Below are 19,241 nucleotides of genomic sequence, written 5' to 3'. Positions count from 1 at the left end.
TCATCATCAGAAACATTATGGTTTATCACTAGTCTGTCTGTAGAAACATTATGGTTTATCACTAGTCTGTAGAAACATTATGGTTCATCACTAGTCTGTAGTAACATTATGGTTTATCACTAGTCTGTAGAAACATTATGGTTCATCACTAGTCTGTAGAAACATTATGGTTTATCACTAGTCTGTCTGTAGAAACATTATGGTTTATCACTAGTCTGTCTGTAGAAACATTATGGTTCATCACTAGTCTGTAGAAACATTATGGTTCATCACTAGTCTGTAGAAACATTATGGTTCATCACTAGTCTGTAGAAACATTATGGTTCATCACTAGTCTGTAGAAACATTATGGTTCATCACTAGTCTGTAGAAACATTATGGTTCATCACTAGTCTGTCTGTAGAAACATTATGGTTCATCACTAGTCTGTAGAAACATTATGGTTTATCACTAGTCTGTAGAAACATTATGGTTCATCACTAGTCTGTAGAAACATTATGGTTTATCACTAGTCTGTAGAAACATTATGGTTCATCACTAGTCTGTAGACACATTATGGTTTATCACTAGTCTGTAGAAACATTATGGTTTATCACTAGTCTGTAGAAACATTATGGTTTATCACTAGTCTGTAGAAACATTATGGTTCATCACTAGTCTGTCTGTAGAAACATTATGGTTTATCACTAGTCTGTCTGTAGAAACATTATGGTTCATCACTAGTCTGTAGAAACATTATGGTTTATCACTAGTCTGTCTGTAGAAACATTATGGTTTTATCACTAGTCTGTAGAAACATTATGGTTCATCACTAGTCTGTCTGTAGAAACATTATGGTTTATCACTAGTCTGTCTGTAGAAACATTATGGTTTATCACTAGTCTGTAGAAACATTATGGTTTATCACTAGTCTGTCTGTAGAAACATTATGGTTCATCACTAGTCTGTAGAAACATTATGGTTCATCACTAGTCTGTAGAAACATTATGGTTTATCACTAGTCTGTAGAAACATTATGGTTTATCACTAGTCTGTAGAAACATTATGGTTCATCACTAGTCTGTAGAAACATTATGGTTTATCACTAGTCTGTAGAAACATTATGGTTTATCACTAGTCTGTCTGTAGAAACATTATGGTTTATCACTAGTCTGTCTGTAGAAACATTATGGTTTATCACTAGTCTGTCTGTAGAAACATTATGGTTTATCACTAGTCTGTAGAAACATTATGGTTCATCACTAGTCTGTCTGTAGAAACATTATGGTTCATCACTAGTCTGTAGTAACATTATGGTTCATCACTAGTCTGTCTGTAGAAACATTATGGTTTATCACTAGTCTGTAGAAACATTATGGTTTATCACTAGTCTGTAGAAACATTATGGTTTATCACTAGTCTGTAGAAACATTATGGTTTATCACTAGTCTGTAGAAACATTATGGTTTATCACTAGTCTGTAGAAACATTATGGTTCATCACTAGTCTGTCTGTAGAAACATTATGGTTCATCACTAGTCTGTAGAAACATTATGGTTTCACTAGTCTGTATTATGGTTCATCACTAGTCTGTCTGTAGAAACATTATGGTTTATCACTAGTCTGTAGAAACATTATGGTTCATCACTAGTCTGTAGAAACATTATGGTTCATCACTAGTCTGTAGAAACATTATGGTTTATCACTAGTCTGTAGAAACATTATGGTTTATCACTAGTCTGTAGAAACATTATGGTTCATCACTAGTCTGTCTGTAGAAACATTATGGTTCATCACTAGTCTGTTTATGGTTCACTAGTCTGTAGAAACATTATGGTTTATCACTAGTCTGTAGAAACATTATGGTTCATCACTAGTCTGTAGAAACATTATGGTTTATCACTAGTCTGTAGAAACATTATGGTTTATCACTAGTCTGTAGAAACATTATGGTTTATCACTAGTCTGTAGAAACATTATGGTTCATCACTAGTCTGTAGAAACATTATGGTTCATCACTAGTCTGTAGAAACATTATGGTTTATCACTAGTCTGTAGAAACATTATGGTTCATCACTAGTCTGTAGAAACATTATGGTTCATCACTTGTCTGTAGAAACATTATGGTTTATCACTAGTCTGTCTGTAGAAACATTATGGTTCATCACTAGTCTGTAGTAACATTATGGTTCATCACTAGTCTGTCTGTAGAAACATTATGGTTTATCACTAGTTTGTCTGTTTCATCACTAGTCTGTAGAAACATTATGGTTTATCACTAGTCTGTAGAAACATTATGGTTCATCACTAGTCTGTAGAAACATTATGGTTTATCACTAGTCTGTAGAAACATTATGGTTCATCACTAGTCTGTCTGTAGAAACATTATGGTTCATCACTAGTCTGTCTGTAGAAACATTATGGTTCATCACTAGTCTGTAGAAACATTATGGTTCATCACTAGTCTGTCTGTAGAAACATTATGGTTTATCACTAGTCTGTAGAAACATTATGGTTCATCACTAGTCTGTCTGTAGAAACATTATGGTTCATCACTAGTCTGTCTGTAGAAACATTATGGTTCATCACTAGTCTGTCTGTAGAAACATTATGGTTCATCACTAGTCTGTAGAAACATTATGGTTTATCACTAGTCTGTCTATAGAAACATTATGGTTCATCACTAGTCTGTCTGTAGAAACATTATGGTTTATCACTAGTCTGTCTGTAGAAACATTATGGTTTATCACTAGTCTGTAGTAACATTATGGTTTATCACTAGTCTGTCTGTAGAAACATTATGGTTTATCACTAGTCTGTAGAAACATTATGGTTTATCACTAGTCTGTAGAAACATTATGGTTTATCACTAGTCTGTAGAAACATTATGGTTTATCACTAGTCTGTAGTAACATTATGGTTTATCACTAGTCTGTAGAAACATTATGGTTCATCACTAGTCTGTCTATAGAAACATTATGGTTCATCACTAGTCTGTCTGTAGAAACATTATGGTTCATCACTAGTCTGTAGAAACATTATGGTTTATCACTAGTCTGTCTATAGAAACATTATGGTTCATCACTAGTCTGTCTGTAGAAACATTATGGTTTATCACTAGTCTGTCTGTAGAAACATTATGGTTTATCACTAGTCTGTAGAAACATTATGGTTTATCACTAGTCTGTAGAAACATTATGGTTTATCACTAGTCTGTAGAAACATTATGGTTCATCACTAGTCTGTCTGTAGAAACATTATGGTTCATCACTAGTCTGTAGAAACATTATGGTTTATCACTAGTCTGTAGAAACATTATGGTTTATCACTAGTCTGTAGAAACATTATGGTTCATCACTAGTCTGTCTGTAGAAACATTATGGTTTATCACTAGTCTGTAGTAAACATTATGGTTTATCACTAGTCTGTCTGTAGAAACATTATGGTTTATCACTAGTCTGTCTATAGAAACATTATGGTTTATCACTAGTCTGTAGAAACATTATGGTTCATCACTAGTCTGTAGAAACATTATGGTTCATCACTAGTCTGTAGAAACATTATGGTTTATCACTAGTCTGTAGAAACATTATGGTTTATCACTAGTCTGTCTGTAGAAACATTATGGTTCATCACTAGTCTGTCTGTAGAAACATTATGGTTCATCACTAGTCTGTAGAAACATTATGGTTTATCACTAGTCTGTAGAAACATTATGGTTCATCACTAGTCTGTAGAAACATTATGGTTTATCACTAGTCTGTCTGTAGAAACATTATGGTTTATCACTAGTCTGTAGTAACATTATGGTTCATCACTAGTCTGTAGTAACATTATGGTTTATCACTAGTCTGTAGAAACATTATGGTTCATCACTAGTCTGTAGTAACATTATGGTTTATCACTAGTCTGTCTGTAGAAACATTATGGTTTATCACTAGTCTGTCTGTAGAAACATTATGGTTCATCACTAGTCTGTAGAAACATTATGGTTCATCACTAGTCTGTAGAAACATTATGGTTCATCACTAGTCTGTAGAAACATTATGGTTCATCACTAGTCTGTAGAAACATTATGGTTCATCACTAGTCTGTAGAAACATTATGGTTCATCACTAGTCTGTCTGTAGAAACATTATGGTTCATCACTAGTCTGTAGAAACATTATGGTTTATCACTAGTCTGTAGAAACATTATGGTTCATCACTAGTCTGTAGAAACATTATGGTTTATCACTAGTCTGTAGAAACATTATGGTTCATCACTAGTCTGTAGAAACATTATGGTTTATCACTAGTCTGTAGAAACATTATGGTTTATCACTAGTCTGTAGAAACATTATGGTTTATCACTAGTCTGTAGAAACATTATGGTTCATCACTAGTCTGTCTGTAGAAACATTATGGTTTATCATCACATTATGGTTCTCACTAGTCTGTAGAAACATTATGGTTTATCACTAGTCTGTCTGTAGAAACATTATGGTTTTATCACTAGTCTGTAGAAACATTATGGTTCATCACTAGTCTGTCTGTAGAAACATTATGGTTTATCACTAGTCTGTCTGTAGAAACATTATGGTTTATCACTAGTCTGTAGAAACATTATGGTTTATCACTAGTCTGTCTGTAGAAACATTATGGTTCATCACTAGTCTGTAGAAACATTATGGTTCATCACTAGTCTGTAGAAACATTATGGTTTATCACTAGTCTGTAGAAACATTATGGTTTATCACTAGTCTGTAGAAACATTATGGTTCATCACTAGTCTGTAGAAACATTATGGTTTATCACTAGTCTGTAGAAACATTATGGTTTATCACTAGTCTGTCTGTAGAAACATTATGGTTTATCACTAGTCTGTCTGTAGAAACATTATGGTTTATCACTAGTCTGTCTGTAGAAACATTATGGTTTATCACTAGTCTGTAGAAACATTATGGTTCATCACTAGTCTGTCTGTAGAAACATTATGGTTCATCACTAGTCTGTAGTAACATTATGGTTTATCACTAGTTTGTCTGTAGAAACATTATGGTTTATCATCAGAAACATTATGGTTCTCACTAGTCTGTAGAAACATTATGGTTTATCACTAGTCTGTAGAAACATTATGGTTTATCACTAGTCTGTAGAAACATTATGGTTTATCACTAGTCTGTAGAAACATTATGGTTCATCACTAGTCTGTCTGTAGAAACATTATGGTTCATCACTAGTCTGTCTGTAGAAACATTATGGTTCATCACTAGTCTGTAGAAACATTATGGTTCATCACTAGTCTGTCTGTAGAAACATTATGGTTTATCACTAGTCTGTAGAAACATTATGGTTCATCACTAGTCAGTAGAAACATTATGGTTCATCACTAGTCTGTAGAAACATTATGGTTCATCACTAGTCTGTAGAAACATTATGGTTTATCACTAGTCTGTAGAAACATTATGGTTCATCACTAGTCTGTCTGTAGAAACATTATGGTTCATCACTAGTCTGTAGAAACATTATGGTTCATCACTAGTCTGTAGAAACATTATGGTTTATCACTAGTCTGTAGAAACATTATGGTTCATCACTAGTCTGTAGAAACATTATGGTTTATCACTAGTCTGTAGAAACATTATAGTTTATCACTAGTCTGTAGAAACATTATGGTTTATCACTAGTCTGTAGAAACATTATGGTTCATCACTAGTCTGTAGAAACATTATGGTTCATCACTAGTCTGTAGAAACATTATGGTTTATCACTAGTCTGTAGTAACATTATGGTTCATCACTAGTCTGTAGAAACATTATGGTTTATCACTAGTCTGTAGAAACATTATGGTTCATCACTAGTCTGTAGAAACATTATGGTTTATCACTAGTCTGTAGAAACATTATGGTTTATCACTAGTCTGTAGAAACATTATGGTTCATCACTAGTCTGTCTGTAGAAACATTATGGTTTATCACTAGTCTGTAGAAACATTATGGTTCATCACTAGTCTGTCTGTAGAAACATTATGGTTTATCACTAGTCTGTAGAAACATTATGGTTCATCACTAGTCTGTCTGTAGAAACATTATGGTTTATCACTAGTCTGTAGAAACATTATGGTTCATCACTAGTCTGTAGAAACATTATGGTTCATCACTAGTCTGTAGAAACATTATGGTTCATCACTAGTCTGTAGAAACATTATGGTTTATCACTAGTCTGTAGAAACATTATGGTTCATCACTAGTCTGTCTGTAGAAACATTATGGTTCATCACTAGTCTGTAGAAACATTATGGTTTATCACTAGTCTGTAGAAACATTATGGTTTATCACTAGTCTGTAGAAACATTATGGTTCATCACTAGTCTGTAGAAACATTATGGTTTATCACTAGTCTGTAGAAACATTATGGTTTATCACTAGTCTGTAGAAACATTATGGTTTATCACTAGTCTGTAGAAACATTATGGTTCTCACTAGTCTGTAGAAACATTATGGTTCATCACTAGTCTGTAGAAACATTATGGTTTATCACTAGTCTGTAGTAACATTATGGTTCATCACTAGTCTGTAGAAACATTATGGTTCATCACTAGTCTGTAGAAACATTATGGTTCATCACTTGTCTGTAGAAACATTATGGTTTATCACTAGTCTGTCTGTAGAAACATTATGGTTCATCACTAGTCTGTAGTAACATTATGGTTTATCACTAGTCTGTAGAAACATTATGGTTTATCACTAGTCTGTAGAAACATTATGGTTTATCACTAGTCTGTAGAAACATTATGGTTTATCACTAGTCTGTAGAAACATTATGGTTTATCACTAGTCTGTCTGTAGAAACATTATGGTTCATCACTAGTCTGTAGAAACATTATGGTTTATCACTAGTCTGTAGAAACATTATGGTTCATCACTAGTCTGTAGAAACATTATGGTTTATCACTAGTCTGTCTGTAGAAACATTATGGTTTATCACTAGTCTGTCTGTAGTAACATTATGGTTCATCACTAGTCTGTAGAAACATTATGGTTTATCACTAGTCTGTCTGTAGAAACATTATGGTTTTATCACTAGTCTTAGAAACATCATCACTAGTCTGTAGAAACATTATGGTTTATCACTAGTCTGTAGAAACATTATGGTTTATCACTAGTCTGTCTGTAGAAACATTATGGTTTATCACTAGTCTGTAGAAACATTATGGTTTATCACTAGTCTGTAGAAACATTATGGTTCATCACTAGTCTGTCTGTAGAAACATTATGGTTCATCACTAGTCTGTCTGTAGAAACATTATGGTTTATCACTAGTCTGTCTGTAGAAACATTATGGTTCATCACTAGTCTGTAGAAACATTATGGTTTATCACTAGTCTGTCTGTAGAAACATTATGGTTTATCACTAGTCTGTAGAAACATTATGGTTCATCACTAGTCTGTAGAAACATTATGGTTTATCACTAGTCTGTCTGTAGAAACATTATGGTTTATCACTAGTCTGTAGAAACATTATGGTTCATCACTAGTCTGTCTGTAGAAACATTATGGTTTATCACTAGTCTGTAGAAACATTATGGTTTATCACTAGTCTGTAGAAACATTATGGTTTATCACTAGTCTGTAGAAACATTATGGTTTATCACTAGTCTGTAGAAACATTATGGTTCATCACTAGTCTGTAGAAACATTATGGTTTATCACTAGTCTGTAGAAACATTATGGTTTATCACTAGTCTGTCTGTAGAAACATTATGGTTTATCACTAGTCTGTAGAAACATTATGGTTTATCACTAGTCTGTAGAAACATTATGGTTTATCACTAGTCTGTCTGTAGAAACATTATGGTTTATCACTAGTCTGTAGAAACATTATGGTTTATCACTAGTCTGTAGAAACATTATGGTTTATCATCAGAAACATTATGGTCACTAGTCTGTAGAAACATTATGGTTTATCACTAGTCTGTAGAAACATTATGGTTTATCACTAGTCTGTAGAAACATTATGGTTCATCACTAGTCTGTAGAAACATTATGGTTTATCACTAGTCTGTAGAAACATTATGGTTCATCACTAGTCTGTAGAAACATTATGGTTTATCACTAGTCTGTCTGTAGAAACATTATGGTTCATCACTAGTCTGTAGAAACATTATGGTTTATCACTAGTCTGTAGAAACATTATGGTTTATCACTAGTCTGTAGAAACATTATGGTTTATCACTAGTCTGTAGAAACATTATGGTTTATCACTAGTCTGTAGAAACATTATGGTTCATCACTAGTCTGTCTGTAGAAACATTATGGTTCATCACTAGTCTGTCTGTAGAAACATTATGGTTTATCACTAGTCTGTCTGTAGAAACATTATGGTTCATCACTAGTCTGTAGTAACATTATGGTTTATCACTAGTCTGTAGAAACATTATGGTTCATCACTAGCCTGTAGAAACATTATGGTTCATCACTAGTCTGTAGAAACATTATGGTTCATCACTAGTCTGTCTGTAGAAACATTATGGTTTATCACTAGTCTGTCTGTAGAAACATTATGGTTCATCACTAGTCTGTAGAAACATTATGGTTTATCACTAGTCTGTAGAAACATTATGGTTTATCACTAGTCTGTAGAAACATTATGGTTTATCACTAGTCTGTAGAAACATTATGGTTTATCACTAGTCTGTAGAAACATTATGGTTTATCACTAGTCTGTCTGTAGAAACATTATGGTTCATCACTAGTCTGTAGAAACATTATGGTTTATCACTAGTCTGTCTGTAGAAACATTATGGTTTTATCACTAGTCTGTAGAAACATTATGGTTCATCACTAGTCTGTAGAAACATTATGGTTTATCACTAGTCTGTCTGTAGAAACATTATGGTTTATCACTAGTCTGTAGAAACATTATGGTTTATCACTAGTCTGTCTGTAGAAACATTATGGTTTATCACTAGTCTGTAGAAACATTATGGTTCATCACTAGTCTGTAGAAACATTATGGTTTATCACTAGTCTGTAGAAACATTATGGTTTATCACTAGTCTGTAGAAACATTATGGTTTATCACTAGTCTGTAGAAACATTATGGTTTATCACTAGTCTGTAGAAACATTATGGTTTATCACTAGTCTGTCTGTAGAAACATTATGGTTTATCACTAGTCTGTCTGTAGAAACATTATGGTTTATCACTAGTCTGTAGAAACATTATGGTTTATCACTAGTCTGTCTGTAGAAACATTATGGTTTATCACTAGTCTGTAGAAACATTATGGTTCATCACTAGTCTGTCTGTAGAAACATTATGGTTTATCACTAGTCTGTCTGTAGAAACATTATGGTTCATCACTAGTCTGTAGAAACATTATGGTTTATCACTAGTCTGTAGAAACATTATGGTTCATCACTAGTCTGTAGAAACATTATGGTTTATCACTAGTCTGTAGAAACATTATGGTTCATCACTAGTCTGTCTGTAGAAACATTATGGTTCATCACTAGTCTGTCTGTAGAAACATTATGGTTCATCACTAGTCTGTAGAAACATTATGGTTCATCACTAGTCTGTCTGTAGAAACATTATGGTTTATCACTAGTCTGTAGAAACATTATGGTTCATCACTAGTCTGTAGAAACATTATGGTTCATCACTAGTCTGTAGAAACATTATGGTTCATCACTAGTCTGTAGAAACATTATGAAACTAGTCTATTATGGTTCATCACTAGTCTGTCTGTAGAAACATTATGGTTCATCACTAGTCTGTAGAAACATTATGGTTCATCACTAGTCTGTAGAAACATTATGGTTTATCACTAGTCTGTAGAAACATTATGGTTCATCACTAGTCTGTAGAAACATTATGGTTTATCACTAGTCTGTAGAAACATTATGGTTTATCACTAGTCTGTAGAAACATTATGGTTTATCACTAGTCTGTAGAAACATTATGGTTCATCACTAGTCTGTAGAAACATTATGGTTCATCACTAGTCTGTAGAAACATTATGGTTTATCACTAGTCTGTAGAAATTATGGTTCATCACTAGTCTGTAGAAACATTATGGTTCATCACTAGTCTGTAGAAACATTATGGTTCATCACTAGTCTGTAGAAACATTATGGTTTATCACTAGTCTGTCTGAAACATTATGGTTTATCACTAGTCTGTAGAAACATTATGGTTCATCACTAGTCTGTAGAAACATTATGGTTTATCACTAGTCTGTAGAAACATTATGGTTCATCACTAGTCTGTAGAAACATTATGGTTTATCACTAGTCTGTAGAAACATTATGGTTCATCACTAGTCTGTCTGTAGAAACATTATGGTTCATCACTAGTCTGTCTGTAGAAACATTATGGTTCATCACTAGTCTGTAGAAACATTATGGTTCATCACTAGTCTGTCTGTAGAAACATTATGGTTTATCACTAGTCTGTAGAAACATTATGGTTCATCACTAGTCTGTAGAAACATTATGGTTTATCACTAGTCTGTAGAAACATTATGGTTCATCACTAGTCTGTAGAAACATTATGGTTTATCACTAGTCTGTAGAAACATTATGGTTCATCACTAGTCTGTCTGTAGAAACATTATGGTTCATCACTAGTCTGTAGAAACATTATGGTTCATCACTAGTCTGTAGAAACATTATGGTTTATCACTAGTCTGTAGAAACATTATGGTTCATCACTAGTCTGTAGAAACATTATGGTTTATCACTAGTCTGTAGAAACATTATAGTTTATCACTAGTCTGTAGAAACATTATGGTTTATCACTAGTCTGTAGAAACATTATGGTTCATCACTAGTCTGTAGAAACATTATGGTTCATCACTAGTCTGTAGAAACATTATGGTTTATCACTAGTCTGTAGTAACATTATGGTTCATCACTAGTCTGTAGAAACATTATGGTTCATCACTAGTCTGTAGAAACATTATGGTTCATCACTTGTCTGTAGAAACATTATGGTTTATCACTAGTCTGTCTGTAGAAACATTATGGTTCATCACTAGTCTGTAGTAACATTATGGTTTATCACTAGTCTGTAGAAACATTATGGTTTATCACTAGTCTGTAGAAACATTATGGTTTATCACTAGTCTGTAGAAACATTATGGTTTATCACTAGTCTGTAGAAACATTATGGTTCATCACTAGTCTGTCTGTAGAAACATTATGGTTCATCACTAGTCTGTCTGTAGAAACATTATGGTTTATCACTAGTCTGTCTGTAGAAACATTATGGTTCATCACTAGTCTGTAGAAACATTATGGTTTATCACTAGTCTGTAGAAACATTATGGTTCATCACTAGTCTGTAGAAACATTATGGTTCATCACTAGTCTGTAGAAACATTATGGTTCATCACTAGTCTGTCTGTAGAAACATTATGGTTTATCACTAGTCTGTCTGTAGTAACATTATGGTTCATCACTAGTCTGTAGAAACATTATGGTTTATCACTAGTCTGTCTGTAGAAACATTATGGTTTATCACTAGTCTGTAGAAACATTATGGTTTATCACTAGTCTGTAGAAACATTATGGTTCATCACTAGTCTGTAGAAACATTATGGTTTATCACTAGTCTGTCTGTAGAAACATTATGGTTCATCACTAGTCTGTAGAAACATTATGGTTTATCACTAGTCTGTCTGTAGAAACATTATGGTTTTATCACTAGTCTGTAGAAACATTATGGTTCATCACTAGTCTGTCTGTAGAAACATTATGGTTTATCACTAGTCTGTCTGTAGAAACATTATGGTTTATCACTAGTCTGTAGAAACATTATGGTTTATCACTAGTCTGTAGAAACATTATGGTTCATCACTAGTCTGTAGAAACATTATGGTTCATCACTAGTCTGTAGAAACATTATGGTTTATCACTAGTCTGTAGAAACATTATGGTTTATCACTAGTCTGTAGAAACATTATGGTTTATCACTAGTCTGTCTGTAGAAACATTATGGTTTATCACTAGTCTGTAGAAACATTATGGTTTATCACTAGTCTGTAGAAACATTATGGTTTATCACTAGTCTGTCTGTAGAAACATTATGGTTTATCACTAGTCTGTCTGTAGAAACATTATGGTTTATCACTAGTCTGTAGAAACATTATGGTTTATCACTAGTCTGTAGAAACATTATGGTTCATCACTAGTCTGTCTGTAGAAACATTATGGTTTATCACTAGTCTGTAGTAACATTATGGTTCATCACTAGTCTGTCTGTAGAAACATTATGGTTTATCACTAGTCTGTCTGTAGAAACATTATGGTTTATCACTAGTCTGTAGAAACATTATGGTTTATCACTAGTCTGTAGAAACATTATGGTTCATCACTAGTCTGTAGAAACATTATGGTTCATCACTAGTCTGTAGAAACATTATGGTTTATCACTAGTCTGTAGAAACATTATGGTTTATCACTAGTCTGTAGAAACATTATGGTTCATCACTAGTCTGTCTGTAGAAACATTATGGTTCATCACTAGTCTGTCTGTAGAAACATTATGGTTCATCACTAGTCTGTAGAAACATTATGGTTCATCACTAGTCTGTCTGTAGAAACATTATGGTTTATCACTAGTCTGTCTGTAGAAACATTATGGTTTATCACTAGTCTGTAGAAACATTATGGTTTATCACTAGTCTGTCTGTAGAAACATTATGGTTCATCACTAGTCTGTAGAAACATTATGGTTCATCACTAGTCTGTAGAAACATTATGGTTTATCACTAGTCTGTAGAAACATTATGGTTTATCACTAGTCTGTAGAAACATTATGGTTCATCACTAGTCTGTCTGTAGAAACATTATGGTTCATCACTAGTCTGTAGAAACATTATGGTTTATCACTAGTCTGTAGAAACATTATGGTTTATCACTAGTCTGTAGAAACATTATGGTTTATCACTAGTCTGTCTGTAGAAACATTATGGTTTATCACTAGTCTGTCTGTAGAAACATTATGGTTTATCACTAGTCTGTAGAAACATTATGGTTCATCACTAGTCTGTCTGTAGAAACATTATGGTTCATCACTAGTCTGTAGTAACATTATGGTTCATCACTAGTCTGTCTGTAGAAACATTATGGTTTATCACTAGTCTGTCTGTAGAAACATTATGGTTCATCACTAGTCTGTAGAAACATTATGGTTTATCACTAGTCTGTAGAAACATTATGGTTCATCACTAGTCTGTAGAAACATTATGGTTCATCACTAGTCTGTAGAAACATTATGGTTTATCACTAGTCTGTAGAAACATTATGGTTTATCACTAGTCTGTAGAAACATTATGGTTCATCACTAGTCTGTCTGTAGAAACATTATGGTTTATCACTAGTCTGTAGAAACATTATGGTTCATCACTAGTCTGTCTGTAGAAACATTATGGTTTATCACTAGTCTGTAGAAACATTATGGTTTATCACTAGTCTGTAGAAACATTATGGTTCATCACTAGTCTGTCTGTAGAAACATTATGGTTTATCACTAGTCTGTAGAAACATTATGGTTTATCATTATGGTTCATCACTAGTCTGTAGAAACATTATGGTTCATCACTAGTCTGTCTGTAGAAACATTATGGTTTATCACTAGTCTGTCTGTAGAAACATTATGGTTTATCACTAGTCTGTAGAAACATTATGGTTCATCACTAGTCTGTAGAAACATTATGGTTTATCACTAGTCTGTAGAAACATTATGGTTCATCACTAGTCTGTCTGTAGAAACATTATGGTTCATCACTAGTCTGTAGAAACATTATGGTTCATCACTAGTCTGTAGAAACATTATGGTTTATCACTAGTCTGTAGAAACATTATGGTTCATCACTAGTCTGTAGAAACATTATGGTTTATCACTAGTCTGTAGAAACATTATGGTTCATCACTAGTCTGTAGAAACATTATGGTTCATCACTAGTCTGTAGAAACATTATGGTTTATCACTAGTCTGTAGAAACATTATGGTTCATCACTAGTCTGTAGTAACATTATGGTTCATCACTAGTCTGTAGAAACATTATGGTTTATCACTAGTCTGTAGAAACATTATGGTTCATCACTTGTCTGTAGAAACATTATGGTTTATCACTAGTCTGTCTGTAGAAACATTATGGTTCATCACTAGTCTGTAGTAACATTATGGTTCATCACTAGTCTGTAGAAACATTATGGTTTATCACTAGTCTGTAGAAACATTATGGTTTATCACTAGTCTGTAGAAACATTATGGTTCATCACTAGTCTGTAGAAACATTATGGTTCATCACTAGTCTGTAGAAACATTATGGTTCATCACTAGTCTGTAGAAACATTATGGTTTATCACTAGTCTGTAGAAACATTATGGTTCATCACTAGTCTGTCTGTAGAAACATTATGGTTTATCACTAGTCTGTAGAAACATTATGGTTTATCACTAGTCTGTAGAAACATTATGGTTCATCACTAGTCTGTAGAAACATTATGGTTCATCACTAGTCTGTCTGTAGAAACATTATGGTTTATCACTAGTCTGTCTGTAGAAACATTATGGTTTATCACTAGTCTGTAGAAACATTATGGTTCATCACTAGTCTGTAGAAACATTATGGTTTATCACTAGTCTGTCTGTAGAAACATTATGGTTCATCACTAGTCTGTAGAAACATTATGGTTTATCACTAGTCTGTAGAAACATTATGGTTTATCACTAGTCTGTAGAAACATGGTTTATCACTAGTCTGTAGAAACATTATGGTTTATCACTAGTCTGTAGAAACATTATGGTTTATCACTAGTCTGTAGAAACATTATGGTTCATCACTAGTCTGTCTGTAGAAACATTATGGTTCATCACTAGTCTGTAGAAACATTATGGTTTATCACTAGTCTGTAGTAACATTATGGTTTATCACTAGTCTGTAGAAACATTATGGTTTATCACTAGTCTGTAGAAACATTATGGTTTATCACTAGTCTGTAGAAACATTATGGTTTATCACTAGTCTGTAAAAACATTATGGTTCATCACTAGTCTGTCTGTAGAAACATTATGGTTTATCACTAGTCTGTAGAAACATTATGGTTTATCACTAGTCTGTAGAAACATTATGGTTCATTACTAGTCTGTAGAAACATTATGGTTCATCACTAGTCTGTAGAAACATTATGGTTCATCACTAGTCTGTAGAAACATTATGGTTTATCACTAGTCTGTAGAAACATTATGGTTCATCACTAGTCTGTAGAAACATTATGGTTCATCACTAGTCTGTAGAAACATTATGGTTTATCACTAGTCTGTAGAAACATTATGGTTCATCACTAGTCTGTAGTAACATTATGGTTCATCACTAGTCTGTAGAAACATTATGGTTTATCACTAGTCTGTAGAAACATTATGGTTCATCACTTGTCTGTAGAAACATTATGGTTTATCACTAGTCTGTCTGTAGAAACATTATGGTTCATCACTAGTCTGTAGTAACATTATGGTTCATCACTAGTCTGTAGAAACATTATGGTTTATCACTAGTCTGTAGAAACATTATGGTTTATCACTAGTCTGTAGTAACATTATGGTTCATCACTAGTCTGTAGAAACATTATGGTTCATCACTAGTCTGTAGAAACATTATGGTTCATCACTTGTCTGTAGAAACATTATGGTTTATCACTAGTCTGTAGAAACATTATGGTTCATCACTAGTCTGTCTGTAGAAACATTATGGTTTATCACTAGTCTGTAGAAACATTATGGTTTATCACTAGTCTGTAGAAACATTATGGTTCATCACTAGTCTGTAGAAACATTATGGTTCATCACTAGTCTGTCTGTAGAAACATTATGGTTTATCACTAGTCTGTCTGTAGTAACATTATGGTTTATCACTAGTCTGTAGAAACATTATGGTTCATCACTAGTCTGTAGAAACATTATGGTTTATCACTAGTCTGTCTGTAGAAACATTATGGTTCATCACTAGTCTGTAGAAACATTATGGTTTATCACTAGTCTGTAGAAACATTATGGTTTATCACTAGTCTGTAGAAACATGGTTTATCACTAGTCTGTAGAAACATTATGGTTTATCACTAGTCTGTAGAAACATTATGGTTTATCACTAGTCTGTAGAAACATTATGGTTCATCACTAGTCTGTCTGTAGAAACATTATGGTTCATCACTAGTCTGTAGAAACATTATGGTTTATCACTAGTCTGTAGTAACATTATGGTTTATCACTAGTCTGTAGAAACATTATGGTTTATCACTAGTCTGTAGAAACATTATGGTTTATCACTAGTCTGTAGAAACATTATGGTTTATCACTAGTCTGTAAAAACATTATGGTTCATCACTAGTCTGTCTGTAGAAACATTATGGTTTATCACTAGTCTGTAGAAACATTATGGTTTATCACTAGTCTGTAGAAACATTATGGTTCATTACTAGTCTGTAGAAACATTATGGTTCATCACTAGTCTGTAGAAACATTATGGTTCATCACTAGTCTGTAGAAACATTATGGTTTATCACTAGTCTGTAGAAACATTATGGTTTATCACTAGTCTGTCTGTAGAAACATTATGGTTCATCACTAGTCTGTAGAAACATTATGGTTTATCACTAGTCTGTCTGTAGAAACATTATGGTTCATCACTAGTCTGTAGTAACATTATGGTTTATCACTAGTCTGTAGAAACATTATGGTTCATCACTAGTCTGTAGAAACATTATGGTTCATCACTAGTCTGTAGAAACATTATGGTTTATCACTAGTCTGTAGAAACATTATGGTTTATCACTAGTCTGTAGAAACATTATGGTTCATCACTAGTCTGTAGAAACATTATGGTTTATCACTAGTCTGTAGAAACATTATGGTTTATCACTAGTCTGTAGAAACATTATGGTTCATCACTAGTCTGTAGAAACATTATGGTTCATCACTAGTCTGTAGAAACATTATGGTTAATCACTAGTCTGTCTGTAGAAACATTATGGTTCATCACTAGTCTGTCTGTAGAAACATTATGGTTTATCACTAGTCTGTAGAAACATTATGGTTCATCACTAGTCTGTAGAAACATTATGGTTTATCACTAGTCTGTCTGTAGAAACATTATGGTTTATCACTAGTCTGTCTGTAGTAACATTATGGTTCATCACTAGTCTGTAGTAACATTATGGTTTATCACTAGTCTGTCTGTAGAAACATTATGGTTTATCACTAGTCTGTAGAAACATTATGGTTTATCACTAGTCTGTAGAAACATTATGGTTTATCACTAGTCTGTAGAAACATTATGGTTTATCACTAGTCTGTCTGTAGAAACATTATGGTTCATCACTAGTCTGTAGAAACATTATGGTTTATCACTAGTCTGTCTGTAGAAACATTATGGTTTATCACTAGTCTGTCTGTAGAAACATTATGGTTTATCACTAGTCTGTCTGTAGAAACATTATGGTTTATCACTAGTCTGTAGAAACATTATGGTTTATCACTAGTCTGTAGAAACATTATGGTTCATCACTAGTCTGTAGAAACATTATGGTTTATCACTAGTCTGTAGAAACATTATGGTTCATCACTAGTCTGTCTGTAGTAACATTATGGTTCATCACTAGTCTGTAGAAACATTATGGTTCATCACTAGTCTGTAGAAACATTATGGTTCATCACTAGTCTGTCTGTAGAAACATTATGGTTTATCACTAGTCTGTAGAAACATTATGGTTCATCACTAGTCTGTAGAAACATTATGGTTTATCACTAGTCTGTAGAAACATTATGGTTCATCACTAGTCTGTCTGTAGTAACATTATGGTTCATCACTAGTCTGTAGAAACATTATGGTTCATCACTAGTCTGTAGAAACATTATGGTTCATCACTAGTCTGTCTGTAGAAACATTATGGTTTATCACTAGTCTGTCTGTAGAAACATTATGGTTTATCACTAGTCTGTCTGTAGAAACATTATGGTTTATCACTAGTCTGTAGAAACATTATGGTTTATCACTAGTCTGTAGAAACATTATGGTTCATCACTAGTCTGTAGAAACATTATGGTTTATCACTAGTCTGTAGAAACATTATGGTTCATCACTAGTCTGTCTGTAGTAACATTATGGTTCATCACTAGTCTGTAGAAACATTATGGTTCATCACTAGTCTGTAGAAACATTATGGTTCATCACTAGTCTGTAGAAACATTATGGTTTATCACTAGTCTGTAGAAACATTATGGTTCATCACTAGTCTGTAGAAACATTATGGTTTATCACTAGTCTGTAGAAACATTATGGTTCATCACTAGTCTGTAGAAACATTCTGTATGGTTCACTAGTCTGTAGAAACATTATCACTAGTCTGTAGAAACATTATGGTTCATCACTAGTCTGTCTGTAGAAACATTATGGTTTATCACTAGTCTGTAGAAACATTATGGTTTATCACTAGTCTGTAGAAACATTATGGTTCATCACTAGTCTGTAGAAACATTATGGTTCATCACTAGTCTGTCTGTAGAAACATTATGGTTTATCACTAGTCTATTATGGTTCATCACTAGTCTGTAGAAACATTATGGTTTATCACTAGTCTGTAGAAACATTATGGTTCATCACTAGTCTGTCTGTATCACTAGTCTGTAGAAACATTATGGTTCATCACTAGTCTGTAGAAACATTATGGTTCATCACTAGTCTGTAGAAACATTATGGTTTATCACTAGTCTGTAGAAACATTATGGTTCATCACTAGTCTGTAGAAACATTATGGTTTATCACTAGTCTGTAGAAACATTATGGTTCATCACTAGTCTGTAGAAACATTATGGTTCATCACTAGTCTGTCTGTAGAAACATTATGGTTCATCACTAGTCTGTAGAAACATTATGGTTCATCACTAGTCTGTCTGTAGAAACATTATGGTTAATCACTAGTCTGTAGAAACATTATGGTTCATCACTAGTACGCACACTCACACGCATATGCAAGCACTTGCACACACACACACACACACACACACACACACACACACACACACACACACACACGCACACACACACGCACACACACACAAACAAGCATGCAAACAAGCATGCACATTAAACTCAAACGTATAAACGCTCATCCACAAGCACACTCACAGATACATTGATAGATTATGAGTGTGGTGTGCAGAGAGTTGACATCCCACTCTGAAGCTTGTCCTGGGGCAAAGAGCAGCCAGAACAG

Source organism: Oncorhynchus nerka, linkage group LG27 (genome assembly GCF_034236695.1).
Source record: "Oncorhynchus nerka isolate Pitt River linkage group LG27, Oner_Uvic_2.0, whole genome shotgun sequence".
NCBI classification, from domain to species: domain Eukaryota; kingdom Metazoa; phylum Chordata; class Actinopteri; order Salmoniformes; family Salmonidae; genus Oncorhynchus; species Oncorhynchus nerka.
Note: the sequence above shows the minus strand (reverse complement) of the source record.